This window comes from Podarcis filfolensis, assembly GCF_964270895.1.
Source record: "Podarcis filfolensis genome assembly, chromosome: W".
In the NCBI taxonomy this organism is placed as follows: domain Eukaryota; kingdom Metazoa; phylum Chordata; class Lepidosauria; order Squamata; family Lacertidae; genus Podarcis; species Podarcis filfolensis.
This window is the reverse complement of record NC_139619.1, coordinates 37,341,381-37,353,541: the sequence shown is the minus strand read 5'-3', so window position 1 is coordinate 37,353,541 and position 12,161 is coordinate 37,341,381. Positions and strand designations below refer to the sequence as shown.

General features: G+C 47.2%; 1 long non-coding RNA gene across 1 annotated transcript; it reads right to left on the bottom strand.

The window, feature by feature from the left end:
- Window positions 1-497: 497 nt before the first annotated feature.
- LOC310753910 lies at window positions 498-10,253 on the bottom strand. Its single transcript, XR_014543500.1, has 3 exons — window positions 10,160-10,253; window positions 7,839-7,900; window positions 498-1,461 (listed from the first exon to the last, which is right to left on the bottom strand). It is a non-coding gene; the product is annotated as an uncharacterized lncRNA (long non-coding RNA).
- Window positions 10,254-12,161: the final 1,908 nt, after the last annotated feature.

Below are 12,161 nucleotides of genomic sequence, written 5' to 3'. Positions count from 1 at the left end.
GGTTGAACGGCGAGAAGCTGCTGTCGGTTGCCATTCTGAGTTCCTTGTGTCCCGGAGCTGAAGCCTGGATACACGGTGCGAGGCAGCGGTGCGGCAGGTGGCGGTACTGCGGTGCTGTGTGTGGCAGTCAGCTCAGCGGGATCCCATCCTCGTCGCCAGTGAAATATACTCAGAGTCGCAAAGTGATTTCATGCTCTTTATTCAGCTCATAGTGGTGAGGAGGAATGAATGAAAGTCCCCTCAAGGTATCTGCTTTATATACATTATTTACACAATGGGCTGCACATGATTGGCTAATTCCGGAATTCTACTGTAAGCCAATCAGGTTGTGGATTCACTTCTATCTGGAGCATGATTGGGTGGTTCCTGCCAACCAATCATACTGCTGCATTGTTCTAGGACCAATCAGACTGCTGCATTCTGAATCCTATTGTTCTAGGACCAATCAGACTGCTGCAGTTTGGATCCTATTCAACTCAGTACATAACACCGAATCAGTAGGAGAGGTGGCGGGAATGGCTTCTTTGGCAGGTGCTACTGTTCCCGCTGCTTCCACAGCAAGACTGATTGCATCCACCTCTTCCAACGAAGGTGTGGCCAGAGCAGGAGGAACTCAAGGAGGTTCTGGAGTATGGACCTGGGGCTGGGGCAGCAGCTGCATTGCTCCAAGCTTGCTGGCATCACTCTGAGGCAGCTTCGCAGGTCCTGGGGAGGTTCTGGCATCTTCCTCTCCTTTACCCGTTGGTGTGGTGGCCACAGCAGTTGGAGCTGAACTCAACAGACTTCCGAATGACAGAGTAGCGGTTGCCACTGGTGCAGAAGAGGGTGTTGCCATTGCGGCATTTGCTGACTGAACCCCAAGTGTGAAAGTTGACTTGGCACCCCCTGCAGGCACTCCAAGGCCAAGGAGAGCAGGAGACCCTGTGTTGACCAATTGGACATTGCTGAAGATGGTGCTAGCAGACGTTGATGTTAAGCTGGTTGTTATCACAGAGACAGCCGCCTCTGTTGGTTTGCTGACCTGCAAAGAGCTTCCAAGAGTAAACCCAGAAGCTATTGTACTCGCTTTTGCTGGCTGTCCACCTGTGGCATTAACAGGTGGAGATTTGGTAGTGGCAGCCTTGGAATTCTGATTGGCTTGACCGACTCTTAACCCAGAGAAGCTCCCAAGGGTCTCCCCAGCAGCGGTGCCCTGGAAGAGGTGATCTCCTTGTTTCAATGGAAGCCCTTCCAGTTTCCCAGAGGTTGAGAAAGGGACGGAGGCCACAGGGGCTGAGGTCACCTGGCTGTTTGCCAGGCTTGGATCTCCTGAGCCACTGCTTGTCATGGGGACTCCCAGAAGACTGGATGGTTTTGCGGACCCAAAAGTGAAGGAGCTCTCCAGAGGGGTTCCAAATTTAACGTTCCCGCCAAAGGGAAAGGCATCAGGCTGGCTTAGCTGTTTTGGAGGAGAAGGTATTGCTGCCAAGGCACAAGAGAAAGACACAAAGCAAACAAATTTCAAAGGTAAGGTTCACTGATCACTACCACCCAGCTCCAAAGCAGCATAAACCCTGGAATTCATATCTCAGAGGTAGATCATCTGTTTTGCCTGCAGAAGGTCCCAGGTTCAATCCCAATCAGCATCACCAGGCAGGGCTGGGAGAAACTCTGCCTCAATCACTGGAGAGTCACTGCCAGTCAGTGCAGACAATACCATGCTAGGTGGACCCTAACAGCTCAACTCAATCAAAGGTAGCTTCCTATGTCTCTCTGCTTAGGTTGTTGAGTTGTGTGTTGTTTGGTTTAACCTCCAAAACCTTTTCCCCTTCCTCTTCCAGACCATCAGTTCCACAGTCTGTTACATAAACCACCCACCAACTTCTGGCAAACTGCAGCTATAGATCAAGTCAACCAGGTATTCCCAATCTCTTGAAACATTTGCTTCTGTTTACTCCTTTCCTGAAGACAGGAGTGCCTGGCGTGCTCTGGTCCATGGGGTCACAAAGAGTCGGACACGACTAAACGACTAAACTACATTCCTTTCCTACTGCATATATCCAGGGAGGTTTATGTTTAGTGGCAGAGCTTAGTGGTAGAGCATATTCTTTGCATGCAGAAGAGCCTAGGTTCAACATCCAGCATACCCAGTTAAGAAAAAGGCCATCAGGCAGCAGACTACAGGAAAGGGCCCTGAAGAGCTTCTTCTTCTCAAGAATTAACAAGACTGGATTAAATGAGGAATGATGGAAGCTTTGGCCCTCCAGATGCTGTTGAGCTTTATCATCCCTGGCTGCTATGGACATGCTTGCTGGGCCTGATGGGATTTGTGGTTCAGCAACATCTGGAGGGCTAAAGGTGTTAGGATATTTCCGTTCCACCTTAAAAGGGAGCAGGATGTTTGTGTCACAGCCTGCGTATTTCCTGTTCACAGGATGTTTATGTTTTCTGTTGCTTTCGTTTCCTTCTTGGTGTCGAAGACACTGAAGCAGGCAGTCATGGTTTTTTTTTTCTGATCAACGCTGAATAAAACTTGTAAATAATGCTCTCCTGAGTGCGACTTTTGCTGTGCATTATCTGCTGATAGAGTGTGCATGAGCTCTGGAATGTGGCAAGCTAGTTCTGCAAGCTCGTGTCGCTAATTGCTGATACTCTACGGGAGATCGATGGATCGTCCGGAGTCGACATGGAGGCAGTGATGGCCTTTGTCTCCCTGGCAGTATCCCAACAACAGGTTATGGGCCCAGATTCACGGCACTTACAGGAGAGTAAGACTGCGACAGACTGCTGAGGTATGTGTGGGAAAAGCGAAAGCAGAGGCTTTTCTGTTTGCCGCGGCAAGAGTCTCTGATGTCCGGCTGGCCTAATTGGCCTGGGAGTCGAGCCAAGCAGGCTTCGTGATTAATGGGAGCCAAGATAAGGAGTCTCTGAAGTGAAAAAGACTCACAGCTCAAGTAAAAAGCTGAGATGGATCTTTTACAATCCTCAGAAGCTGCTCCGTCTCCACCAAAGCTAAATGGCCACAACTATCAGACCTGGGCAAGGTACTGTGAGGGCCAGATGAGAAAGCTTGGAGTGTGGAATACCATTTCTGAGGACCCCCCAGCCCCTGTGACAGATGATTGGAGGGCACAGGACTCAAGAGCTATGGGGATAATTTTGCTCTCAGTAGCTCCTGAAGAGTTAATCACCCTGGCTGGCAAGGCCAGTGCCCGTGAGATGTGGGACGAGCTTAGAGCCTGTCATCTCCGACAAGAGGCTGGGTCTGTGTTGCTTTATTTCAGAAAGCTGCACAGGAAGCGTTTGGAGCCAGGGGAAGACCTTAGAGCCCACATTTTACATTTGCAGCATCTCAGACAGGAATTGACTCAGAGAGGTTTCAATATGCCTGAGTCACTGTTTGCAATTCTCATCCTGGACTCCCTGGATGAAAGCTACCATGCCGTGGCAAGTCAGCTGGCGACCCTCCCTGCGCAAGACCTCACTGCTACAAAGGTCTTGGCGACTTTGCAAAACGAATATGATAGGAGAAATGCAGCTGAGTCGGCTTGTGCGCTTCAGGGGGAGCAATGTGGGACAGCATTCCAGCCTCCAGGGGGAGCCAAAGCATTGGCAGCTGTGAAGTGCTGGAACTGTGGGACCCAAGGTCACACTCAGAAGTTTTGTCCAAAGACTGGAAATAAACAAAGGAAGAAGCCAGCAGATGGCCAGAGGCAGGGGGGGGGGGGTGGAAAGCCCAAGCCAGGGAAAAACAAGGCTTTGTTTGCTGGCACAGCTTCACCAAAGGCTAAAGGCAAGATTGATGGCCAGGAGCAGGGGGGCAAGCAGCAAAAGCCCACGCCGGTGGAAAACAAGGTTTTGCTTGCTGGAAAAGCTGCTCCAAAGGCCAAGGCCAGATTTATTGTGGACTCTGGTGCGAGCCGCCATTTGTCAAAAGATAAGCACCTGTTTATCTCCTTCACACCTCAAGACGGAGAGATCCACCTGGCTGATGGAAGGACGTTGCAAATTGCAGGAGTAGGGACTGTGAAACTTGCAAGTCTGCACACTACCATCAGAGATGTACTTTTTTGTTCCAGGTGCTGCGGACAATTTGCTTAGTGTCCCACAGCTGATTGGGCGTGGCTTTGAGGTTTCCTTCAAGAGGAGCGTCTGTGTCATCAGGAAAGGCAAAGAGGACATTTTGCATGCAAAGTTTATGGATGGCTTATTCTGTATAACTTATGATGACAATGCTATTATGTCTAATGTTGATTCTTGTTGTGTTGCACAAACTAACAAGGTTCTTCATGCAGGATGTATTCATGATCAACATCGAAGATTTTGTCACATGTCTTGGCAGGCACTGGCCAAGATGCCTGAGTTGGTTGAAGGTTTGAACATCAAACCCTGTAAGTTTCACATGAAATGTGTATCTTGTGCAGAGAACAAGGTGAAGGTTGCTCCAAAAGGCAAGGAGTCTAGCAGGCAGGCTTCCAAACCCTACCAGCTAGTTCACGCAGACCTGGTTGGTCCACTTGCGCCCTCTTTGGGTGGAGCAAGGTACTTCATGGTTCTAATTGATTCTTTTTCTAGGTACATTCATGTGTTTATGCTCGAGCAGAAATCGCAAGCGTTTCTTAGGTTCAAAGCATTCTGTGCTTGGTTGGAGAATGTTCACAGTAAACGTATTGGTTGTTTGTTTACTGATCGGGGCGGGGAGTTCACTTCTCAGCAGTTTGAAGCTTTCCTGACTGAGAAGGGAATCCAGCATGACTTGTCAACTCCTAGATCGCCATGGATGAATGGACTTGCGGAGCGAGCAAATCAGACTTTGCTTCAAGGCCTGAAAACCTTGTTGCATGATGCCAACCTCCCTGAGAAGTTTTGGGGGGAAGCCCTGTCGACGTTTGTTTATTCCTATAATCGCAGACTGTCATCACCTATTGGTTGTACTCCCTACAAGAAGATGTTTGGTAAGAAACCGAACGTCAAGCACATGAGAATATTTGGTTCTGACATGTGGGTACACACCCCACAGAGCAACAAGCTTGGGAAGTGTGGGGCACATGGTTTGTTCATGGGGTACGAAAAAGGTGCATACAGGGTATGGATGACTGACTCTAAGTCCATTAAGTTCACAAAGAGTGTTGAGTACAATCCTAAGTGGGGGAAAAATGTGGGAATTTTCCAGAGTTACCCAGAGGAGGATGAAGGTGATGTGAAAAAGGCAGATAATGTTGAGAAAGCTGAGAAAGCTGAGGATGAGGAGGATGATGATGATGATGATGATGATCAGAGTTCGGATTCCAGTTCAGTGGGTGGTGCTGCTGCTGGTGTCAGCGACAGTGATGACACAGCAGACTACAAGAACGCAAATGCCTCAGTCAGACCATCTGATGCGTCTGACAATGAACTGGAAGAACCACTGTTCACCATTGGTCACTTTTCTCCTAAGAAGGAGGAGATGAGTCCAGAAGACTTGCGTCTGGTTCGCAGGTCTGAAAGGGCGACCAAAGGCAGACCTCCAAAGAGATTTGCTGATGAGTTTGCTAAGACGGCAACTGCTGTTCTTGGTAGCTCAGAGAAGGTGTGGGAACCTTCAAGCTTCAAAGAGGTTCAGGAGTTAACCTCTAAAGATGCTGAGCCTTGGCTTAATGCCATTAAGGCTGAAGTTGATTCCTTGAACAGGAACCAAACTTGGGAACTGGTACCGGTAGTCCCAGGAATGAGACTGGTAGGCAGCAAATGGGTCTTCAAGGCCAAGACAGACCAGAATGGCAAGGTTGTCAGACACAAAGCCAGATTGGTTGCCAGAGGTTTTTCACAGGTACCAGGACAGGATTACCACGAGACCTACTCGCCCACCGTCAAATATGAGAGCATTCGGCTGATGCTCAAAATCGCTGCAGAGGAGAAACTGCATGTTTCCCATCATGACATTAATACAGCTTTTTTGTACGGGATTTTGGGGGAGGAGCTGTACATGCTTCCACCTGATGGAATGCAGATACAGAAGGGAATGGTTTGTAAACTTCGGAAATCCTTATATGGTCTCAAGCAGAGTGCCAGGTGTTGGAACACAAAACTCACTGAGACGTTGCTTTCTCTAGGTTTTCACCAGGGCAAAGCTGATCCGTGTGTGTTTGTCAAGGAGGAGGGGCAAAACAAACTGTATTGTTTATGTTTTGTTGATGATCTTCTGATGTTTTGGAAGAATCAGGCTTTCTACCAAAGCACCCTAGCTCAGCTGAAAGAGCACTTTGACATGAAGGATCTTGGTGAGGTATCCAACTATCTTTCTCTGCAGGTGGAGAGGGACCAAGCAGGTAATTTTCTGGTACACCAAACACAGAAAATTGCTGATGTATTAACCAGGTTGAATTTGGTTGATGCAAACCCAGCAGACACACCGATGGTGACAGGTTACCAGGTAGATAGTACTGCTGAAGCGTTTTCTGACACTACGCTGTACAGATGCATTCTAGGCAAGTTGAATTTCATTGCTAGATGTTCAAGACCTGACATAGCTGTAAGCACTAACCTGCTTAGCAGACATGCTAATAATCCTACTGTTCAGGATTGGAAAGCTCTGAAGCGCATAGCCCGCTATTTGAAAGGGACTATGCACTACAGGCTGAGGTTCACCAGTCAGAAGACTGGAGGTCTTGAAATCTTTGCAGATGCAAGTTTTGGAAGTGACACCACGGATGGTACAAGCACTTCTGGAGTATGTTACATGTACAACCACTGCCTGTTTGACTGGTTGTGCAAAAAGCAGACAACAGTGAGCCTAAGTTCCTGTGAAGCAGAACTCAATGCTCTGTCATTTACACTCATGGATTGTGAATGGTTGATGCAACTGTTTAAGGACATCGGAGTTTCTGTGAAATGTCCTATACAAGTGTATCAAGACAATAGATCCTGTTTGGCTTTGCTGAACTCAGAGAGTTGCAAGCAAAGAACCAAGTACTTGCAAATTAAGCTACATCGTGCAAGAGAGTGTATTCAGAAAGGACTCATTCAGGTGTCCTACATGGCAGGAAATGAAATTCCTGCTGATCTGTTGTCTAAGGTTGTTAACAGAGAACAACTTAAGGTTTACGTACAAAGGTTGCAATTGGGTTGAACCACAGGTACTACAGGTTACACGGAAAGGGGGAGGATGTTAGGATATTTCCGTTCCACCTTAAAAGGGAGCAGGATGTTTGTGTCACAGCCTGCGTATTTCCTGTTCACAGGATGTTTATGTTTTCTGTTGCTTTCGTTTCCTTCTTGGTGTCGAAGACACTGAAGCAGGCAGTCATGGTTTTTTTTTTCTGATCAACGCTGAATAAAACTTGTAAATAATGCTCTCCTGAGTGCGACTTTTGCTGTGCATTATCTGCTGATAGAGTGTGCATGAGCTCTGGAATGTGGCAAGCTAGTTCTGCAAGCTCGTGTCGCTAATTGCTGATACTCTACGGGAGATCGATGGATCGTCCGGAGTCGACGTGGAGGCAGTGATGGCCTTTGTCTCCCTGGCAGTATCCCAACAAAAGGCCCAAGAAAAAGGCCATCAGGCAGCAGACTACAGGAAAGGGCCCTGAAGAGCTTCTTCTTCTCAAGAATTAACAAGACTGGATTAAATGAGGAATGATGGAAGCTTTGGCCCTCCAGATGCTGTTGAGCTTTATCATCCCTGGCTGCTATGGACATGCTTGCTGGGCCTGATGGGATTTGTGGTTCAGCAACATCTGGAGGGCTAAAGGTTCCTTATCCCTGGATTAGAGAGGGAAGGAGATGTGGCTGTACCAGCAGGACTAGAGAAGTTGTTTTTTTCCAGCCTGAGGGCCACGTTCTCTTCAAAATGCACACCCCATTTTAAAACAAAAACTCACCTTCTACTGGAGGGACAGATGTTGCAAGATTGGAGAGGATTGCATCAAGGTTAACTTCAGGACTAGAAGACAAAACAAAAACATTAATGTACAATATTTGGCCTTTTCGAAAAGGGAATCAGAAGGTTTGCGGGGGGCGGGGAGGGAAGAAGGTACACGTGTATACACTACATATTTGTTCCAGTTAAACATCATGGCTCTCACTAATGGGAAGTATAGTTTGGTAGGATGTCAAGAGTTCGCTACCTACCTGCACTATGCATTGTCTATTAACACTGTGTTGCTTTTTTTTTTTTTTTTGTGGCTCTATATGCCACCCAAGTATGCGTCAGTGAGTGGCCAAACAGATCTAGTCATCATAATAATTTCTTAAAAAGAGAATCCTGTTTAACAGCTGTGCCACCTTTCTCTCCATTTATTTTCAGGTTTTCATTACACAGGCTTTTCCCTAAAAGCAATGAGATAATAAGCTATTCTACCTGAACTGCATGACAAGATGAAAGTGTTCGCTGAACGACCCCTCCATATATAAATTAAACATGTGCATGGTTACTTAATTTGCACAACACATGCACAGTGCAGAATTTCAGCTTCTCCTAATTCACACATTGGGGAGCCTGGGTTCCTAATCCCCCGTGACCCCTTCCCATCTGAATCAGGCGTGGGAGAGGATTTTTGCTGAACTATAATTCTGATCATCCCTGGCTATTGGCCATGCTGGCTGCAAAGGCTGGTGGGAATTGTAGTTCAGCAACCACAACCCTGATCTAAATGGTTGTTCCCCAGGTCTGATTATAATGTGATGGAATGAGAACTGCCTACCCCATGGCGACCTTCTCCATGTGACTGCTTATGCAACTGAAGCCTCCAGATGGCAAAAGGACGATTTAGTCACCTCCATGAGTACAGATTACAGGCTTTCCCTCCCAAGCCATAAAAGCTACATTATGGCTAACTGTGCCACTGCATCTTTTCCAGCTTCCATGCTCTCATTCAGCCCTTCCATGCGTGCATTTCAGTTTCTGTGCCTGGATCTGCATGAAGGCTTTTGATTTTATATTTTATTTTACATATCCAGTGCTGCAGGTTGCAGGGGAGGCTAGCCTGAGCAAATGAGGCACTGCCCTACTGACTTCAGTCAGCCCCCACCTGTGTTCTGTTATTGCTGTTTATTGTTTGTAAGCCACTTTGGGATTCATCTGAATGGAAAGCGACATAGAAATACAATAAATCAAATCGATTCAAATCAGTGTTGCCCCTTGCAGAACTCAGCTAGGAGGACTTAGCCGGCTCTGCCCGTCATTGGCTCTGCTGCCGCCTACTGTTGGGAGCTCCTGACCTCCCAAACCCACCAGTCTCAACGCACACCAGTGGCTACTGGCAGGTTGACCAATACACTGTGAGACATGCAATTTCTGTCCTAGCAAAAGGACTATCGTTAGGGCTAGTGCCAATATGGAGAAATCGGCTTACAAATATGGCCAAGAATTCTGGTGGTAGCTGGTAATGAGATAGCATTTCGTGTGGGGGGGGGGGTTGTTTTTTTGTTTTTGTTCTTCTGAACCCTTGTCAACAAGAGCCAAGGGCAGCCAAACCAAGATAGAAGGCAGGTTGTTGTACCCTCCCCTACAACAGTTCACTTGAGCTTCATCTCCACCTCCCACCTAGTGCACATAGGCTGCAAACCTGGCCATGCCTATTCAGAAGTACTGGATTTCATTGGGCTTATTCCCAGGTTGGGTGAAGGCTCCGGTCTTGCACCCTATATTTGCTCCATGGAGCTCAAGGTGACAGCCATGACTCTCCTGTTTTAATCTCACAACAATCCTGCAAGGTAGTACTGAAGGTTATTCCCCAGGTCCTCAATCTAATAGTCCAGGCATGTCCAACAGGTAGATCGTGATCTACCAGTAGACCTGAACCACCCCAAAAGGGGGTAGATCACTGCCAGTTTTTAACTCTGTGAGTAGATCGCAGTCTCTTGGGCGTTGGCCACCCCTGTAATAGTCTAATGCAGCCTTTTACCAACCGGGTGCTCTCCAGCTGTTTTGGACTACGACTCCTACCAGCACGGTGCTGATGGGAGCTCTAATCCCAAACAGCTAGAGGACACCAGGTTGTCCATGGCTGCTCTACCCAAGCTTCGAACTAAGAGGCCAGGGTGGCCTTCATCGCTCAGCCTAACAAACCTCTCAGGAATATAACCACTGCATTACACTGGCGCTCTGAAAAGTGATCATGTGTCTTGCTGTTGCTATATAAAACACCAGTGCTATCAAGGGACATTAAAGAAACGAAAACAGAAAGACATCCATACATACACAGAGGTGGTAAATGTGAACGCTTTGTTGATCTGGGCAGCTGTTGATGGAGTGAGCGCAGCAGGAGCAGAAGTCACAGATGCTGATGTCTTCTGAGGGCCTTGCCCTGGGATTGTAAATACAGCACAGAGTTATACACACACCATAGATAGAAGAGAAGGGGAGGGGGAGAGAAATTCCACTCAGCTTTCCCAGGACAAGTCTTTTTGAGTTACTATGTTTTATACCCCACCTTTCATCCAAGTATTTAAAGATGAAGCAGGGACATTCCGCATGCAAAGCAGATGCTCTGCCACTGAGTTACGGGCTCTTTCTGGGACTTGCTGTGTTACCTCCCAAGACAGATTGGGCCATAAGAAGCCCTCTCCCTTTCCTGAAGACAAGTAATGATAGAGGAGCTAGTAACACTCAAGCCTAAGACAACAAATTCTGGGCAGAGAGCTCTGAAAACTGGCACTGAGTGGGTGGAGGCAGAGGGAGAGATTATATGACTGAGCTCCAATAAGCAGATCAAGCAGCTTTCCATAAATGTATCAGCTTAACAAGCCTTTGCACCACTCCGACTCCATCCCCACTAGAAATATGAACATGTATTCAATTGTGAGAGACAATACTTTAGAGAAGTTATAAAGGGGGTGAATGCATGAATGGCGTGAAGTGTGTGTAAGTGTGCGAGAAGGGGGGGAAGGGAGAGGGAGAAGGAATGAATCAATGAATGAATCAATAAATAGTATATGAGAAACAGAATGAATGAATGCTGGTGTGGTGAGAGAAAGGATGGTGTGGCTCTGCCCCAAATTTGGCTACGGTCCTGCCCTTCTCTCCTGCCTCCCCCCCCCCCCCCGCATGCAGCCCTTTAAGGATTACCCCACAAAAAAAAGGAACCCTTGCAGGGAGGAAGGTTCATAGAGGAGAAGGCTACCAGTGACACCAGTCACAAAACCTATGCTCTACCCTCTATTGTCAGAGTCAGCATGCTTGTGAATACCAGGTTGGCCACTGTAGGGAAAGGACACTGGACTAGATGCCCCACCCCCACCATTTGGCCTGATCCAGCAACCTGGCTGATATGTTCCCAACTCCCAAGTTCACATAAACAGTAACCAGCCTTCAGAACTGAAAAACATGGTTTGACCAATTCTGGGTTGCTAGCAGTGTTTGGCCCCTTCAGAGAAAATGCCTGAATCCCCACACACACCAGAATCACACCAACCCCCTTTTTCAGGGCTGTTTGCAGGTTCCTTCCTTGCATGACAAAAAAGTATTGCCAATGCCGGTTATAAAAATGATTTCCGTTTGAGTGGTTACCTAACCAAAGCAAAAATTGGTATGGATTGTGTACTGTATGCACTGAAAGGAGGGGTGATGAACAGGGAGGCTGACAGCCACTACCGCCCAAGAGGTAATAGCACTGTGTATTTTTTTATTTATTTAACTGCATACAAAAGCTATCAAGAGACCTTGGGCAAACATCTCTCGAAATCGTCACCATAACAACAAATGTTCAAAATGAGGGGGATGAGGTCTGTTGCTTTCACGTTCCACTTGTGAGCCTCACAGAAGCACCTGACTGAGCTCCACTGGAGAAAGAAGGCTGGATGAAATTGGATCCAGAACTTTTTTAAAAAAAATAAAAATCTTCACCCTGTGGTTGCCAGCATTTCAGGTTTTAAGTGTTATTACCTATTTATGTAGCCAAAAAGTCACAATCCCTGCACAGCAGACTTGAATGCCCAGAACTGTACACAGGATTCCTGTTGGTGGTTACACCACTGATTTGTACAATGACATTACAACACTGTCAGTTTCATCCCTAATCCTGTTCCTAAAGATCCTGGAACCAGCCCTTTCAATGGCTACTACACCCTGGTGGCTGACGTCTTCATTGAGCTTATGCCACTACAGCCCCAAGTTCTTGCTCCTAGTCAGTAATTGCCACTTCAGATCTCGTTAGCTGGCAGTACCCAATATTAGTCCTACTCAAAGTGGACCCATTGAAAAT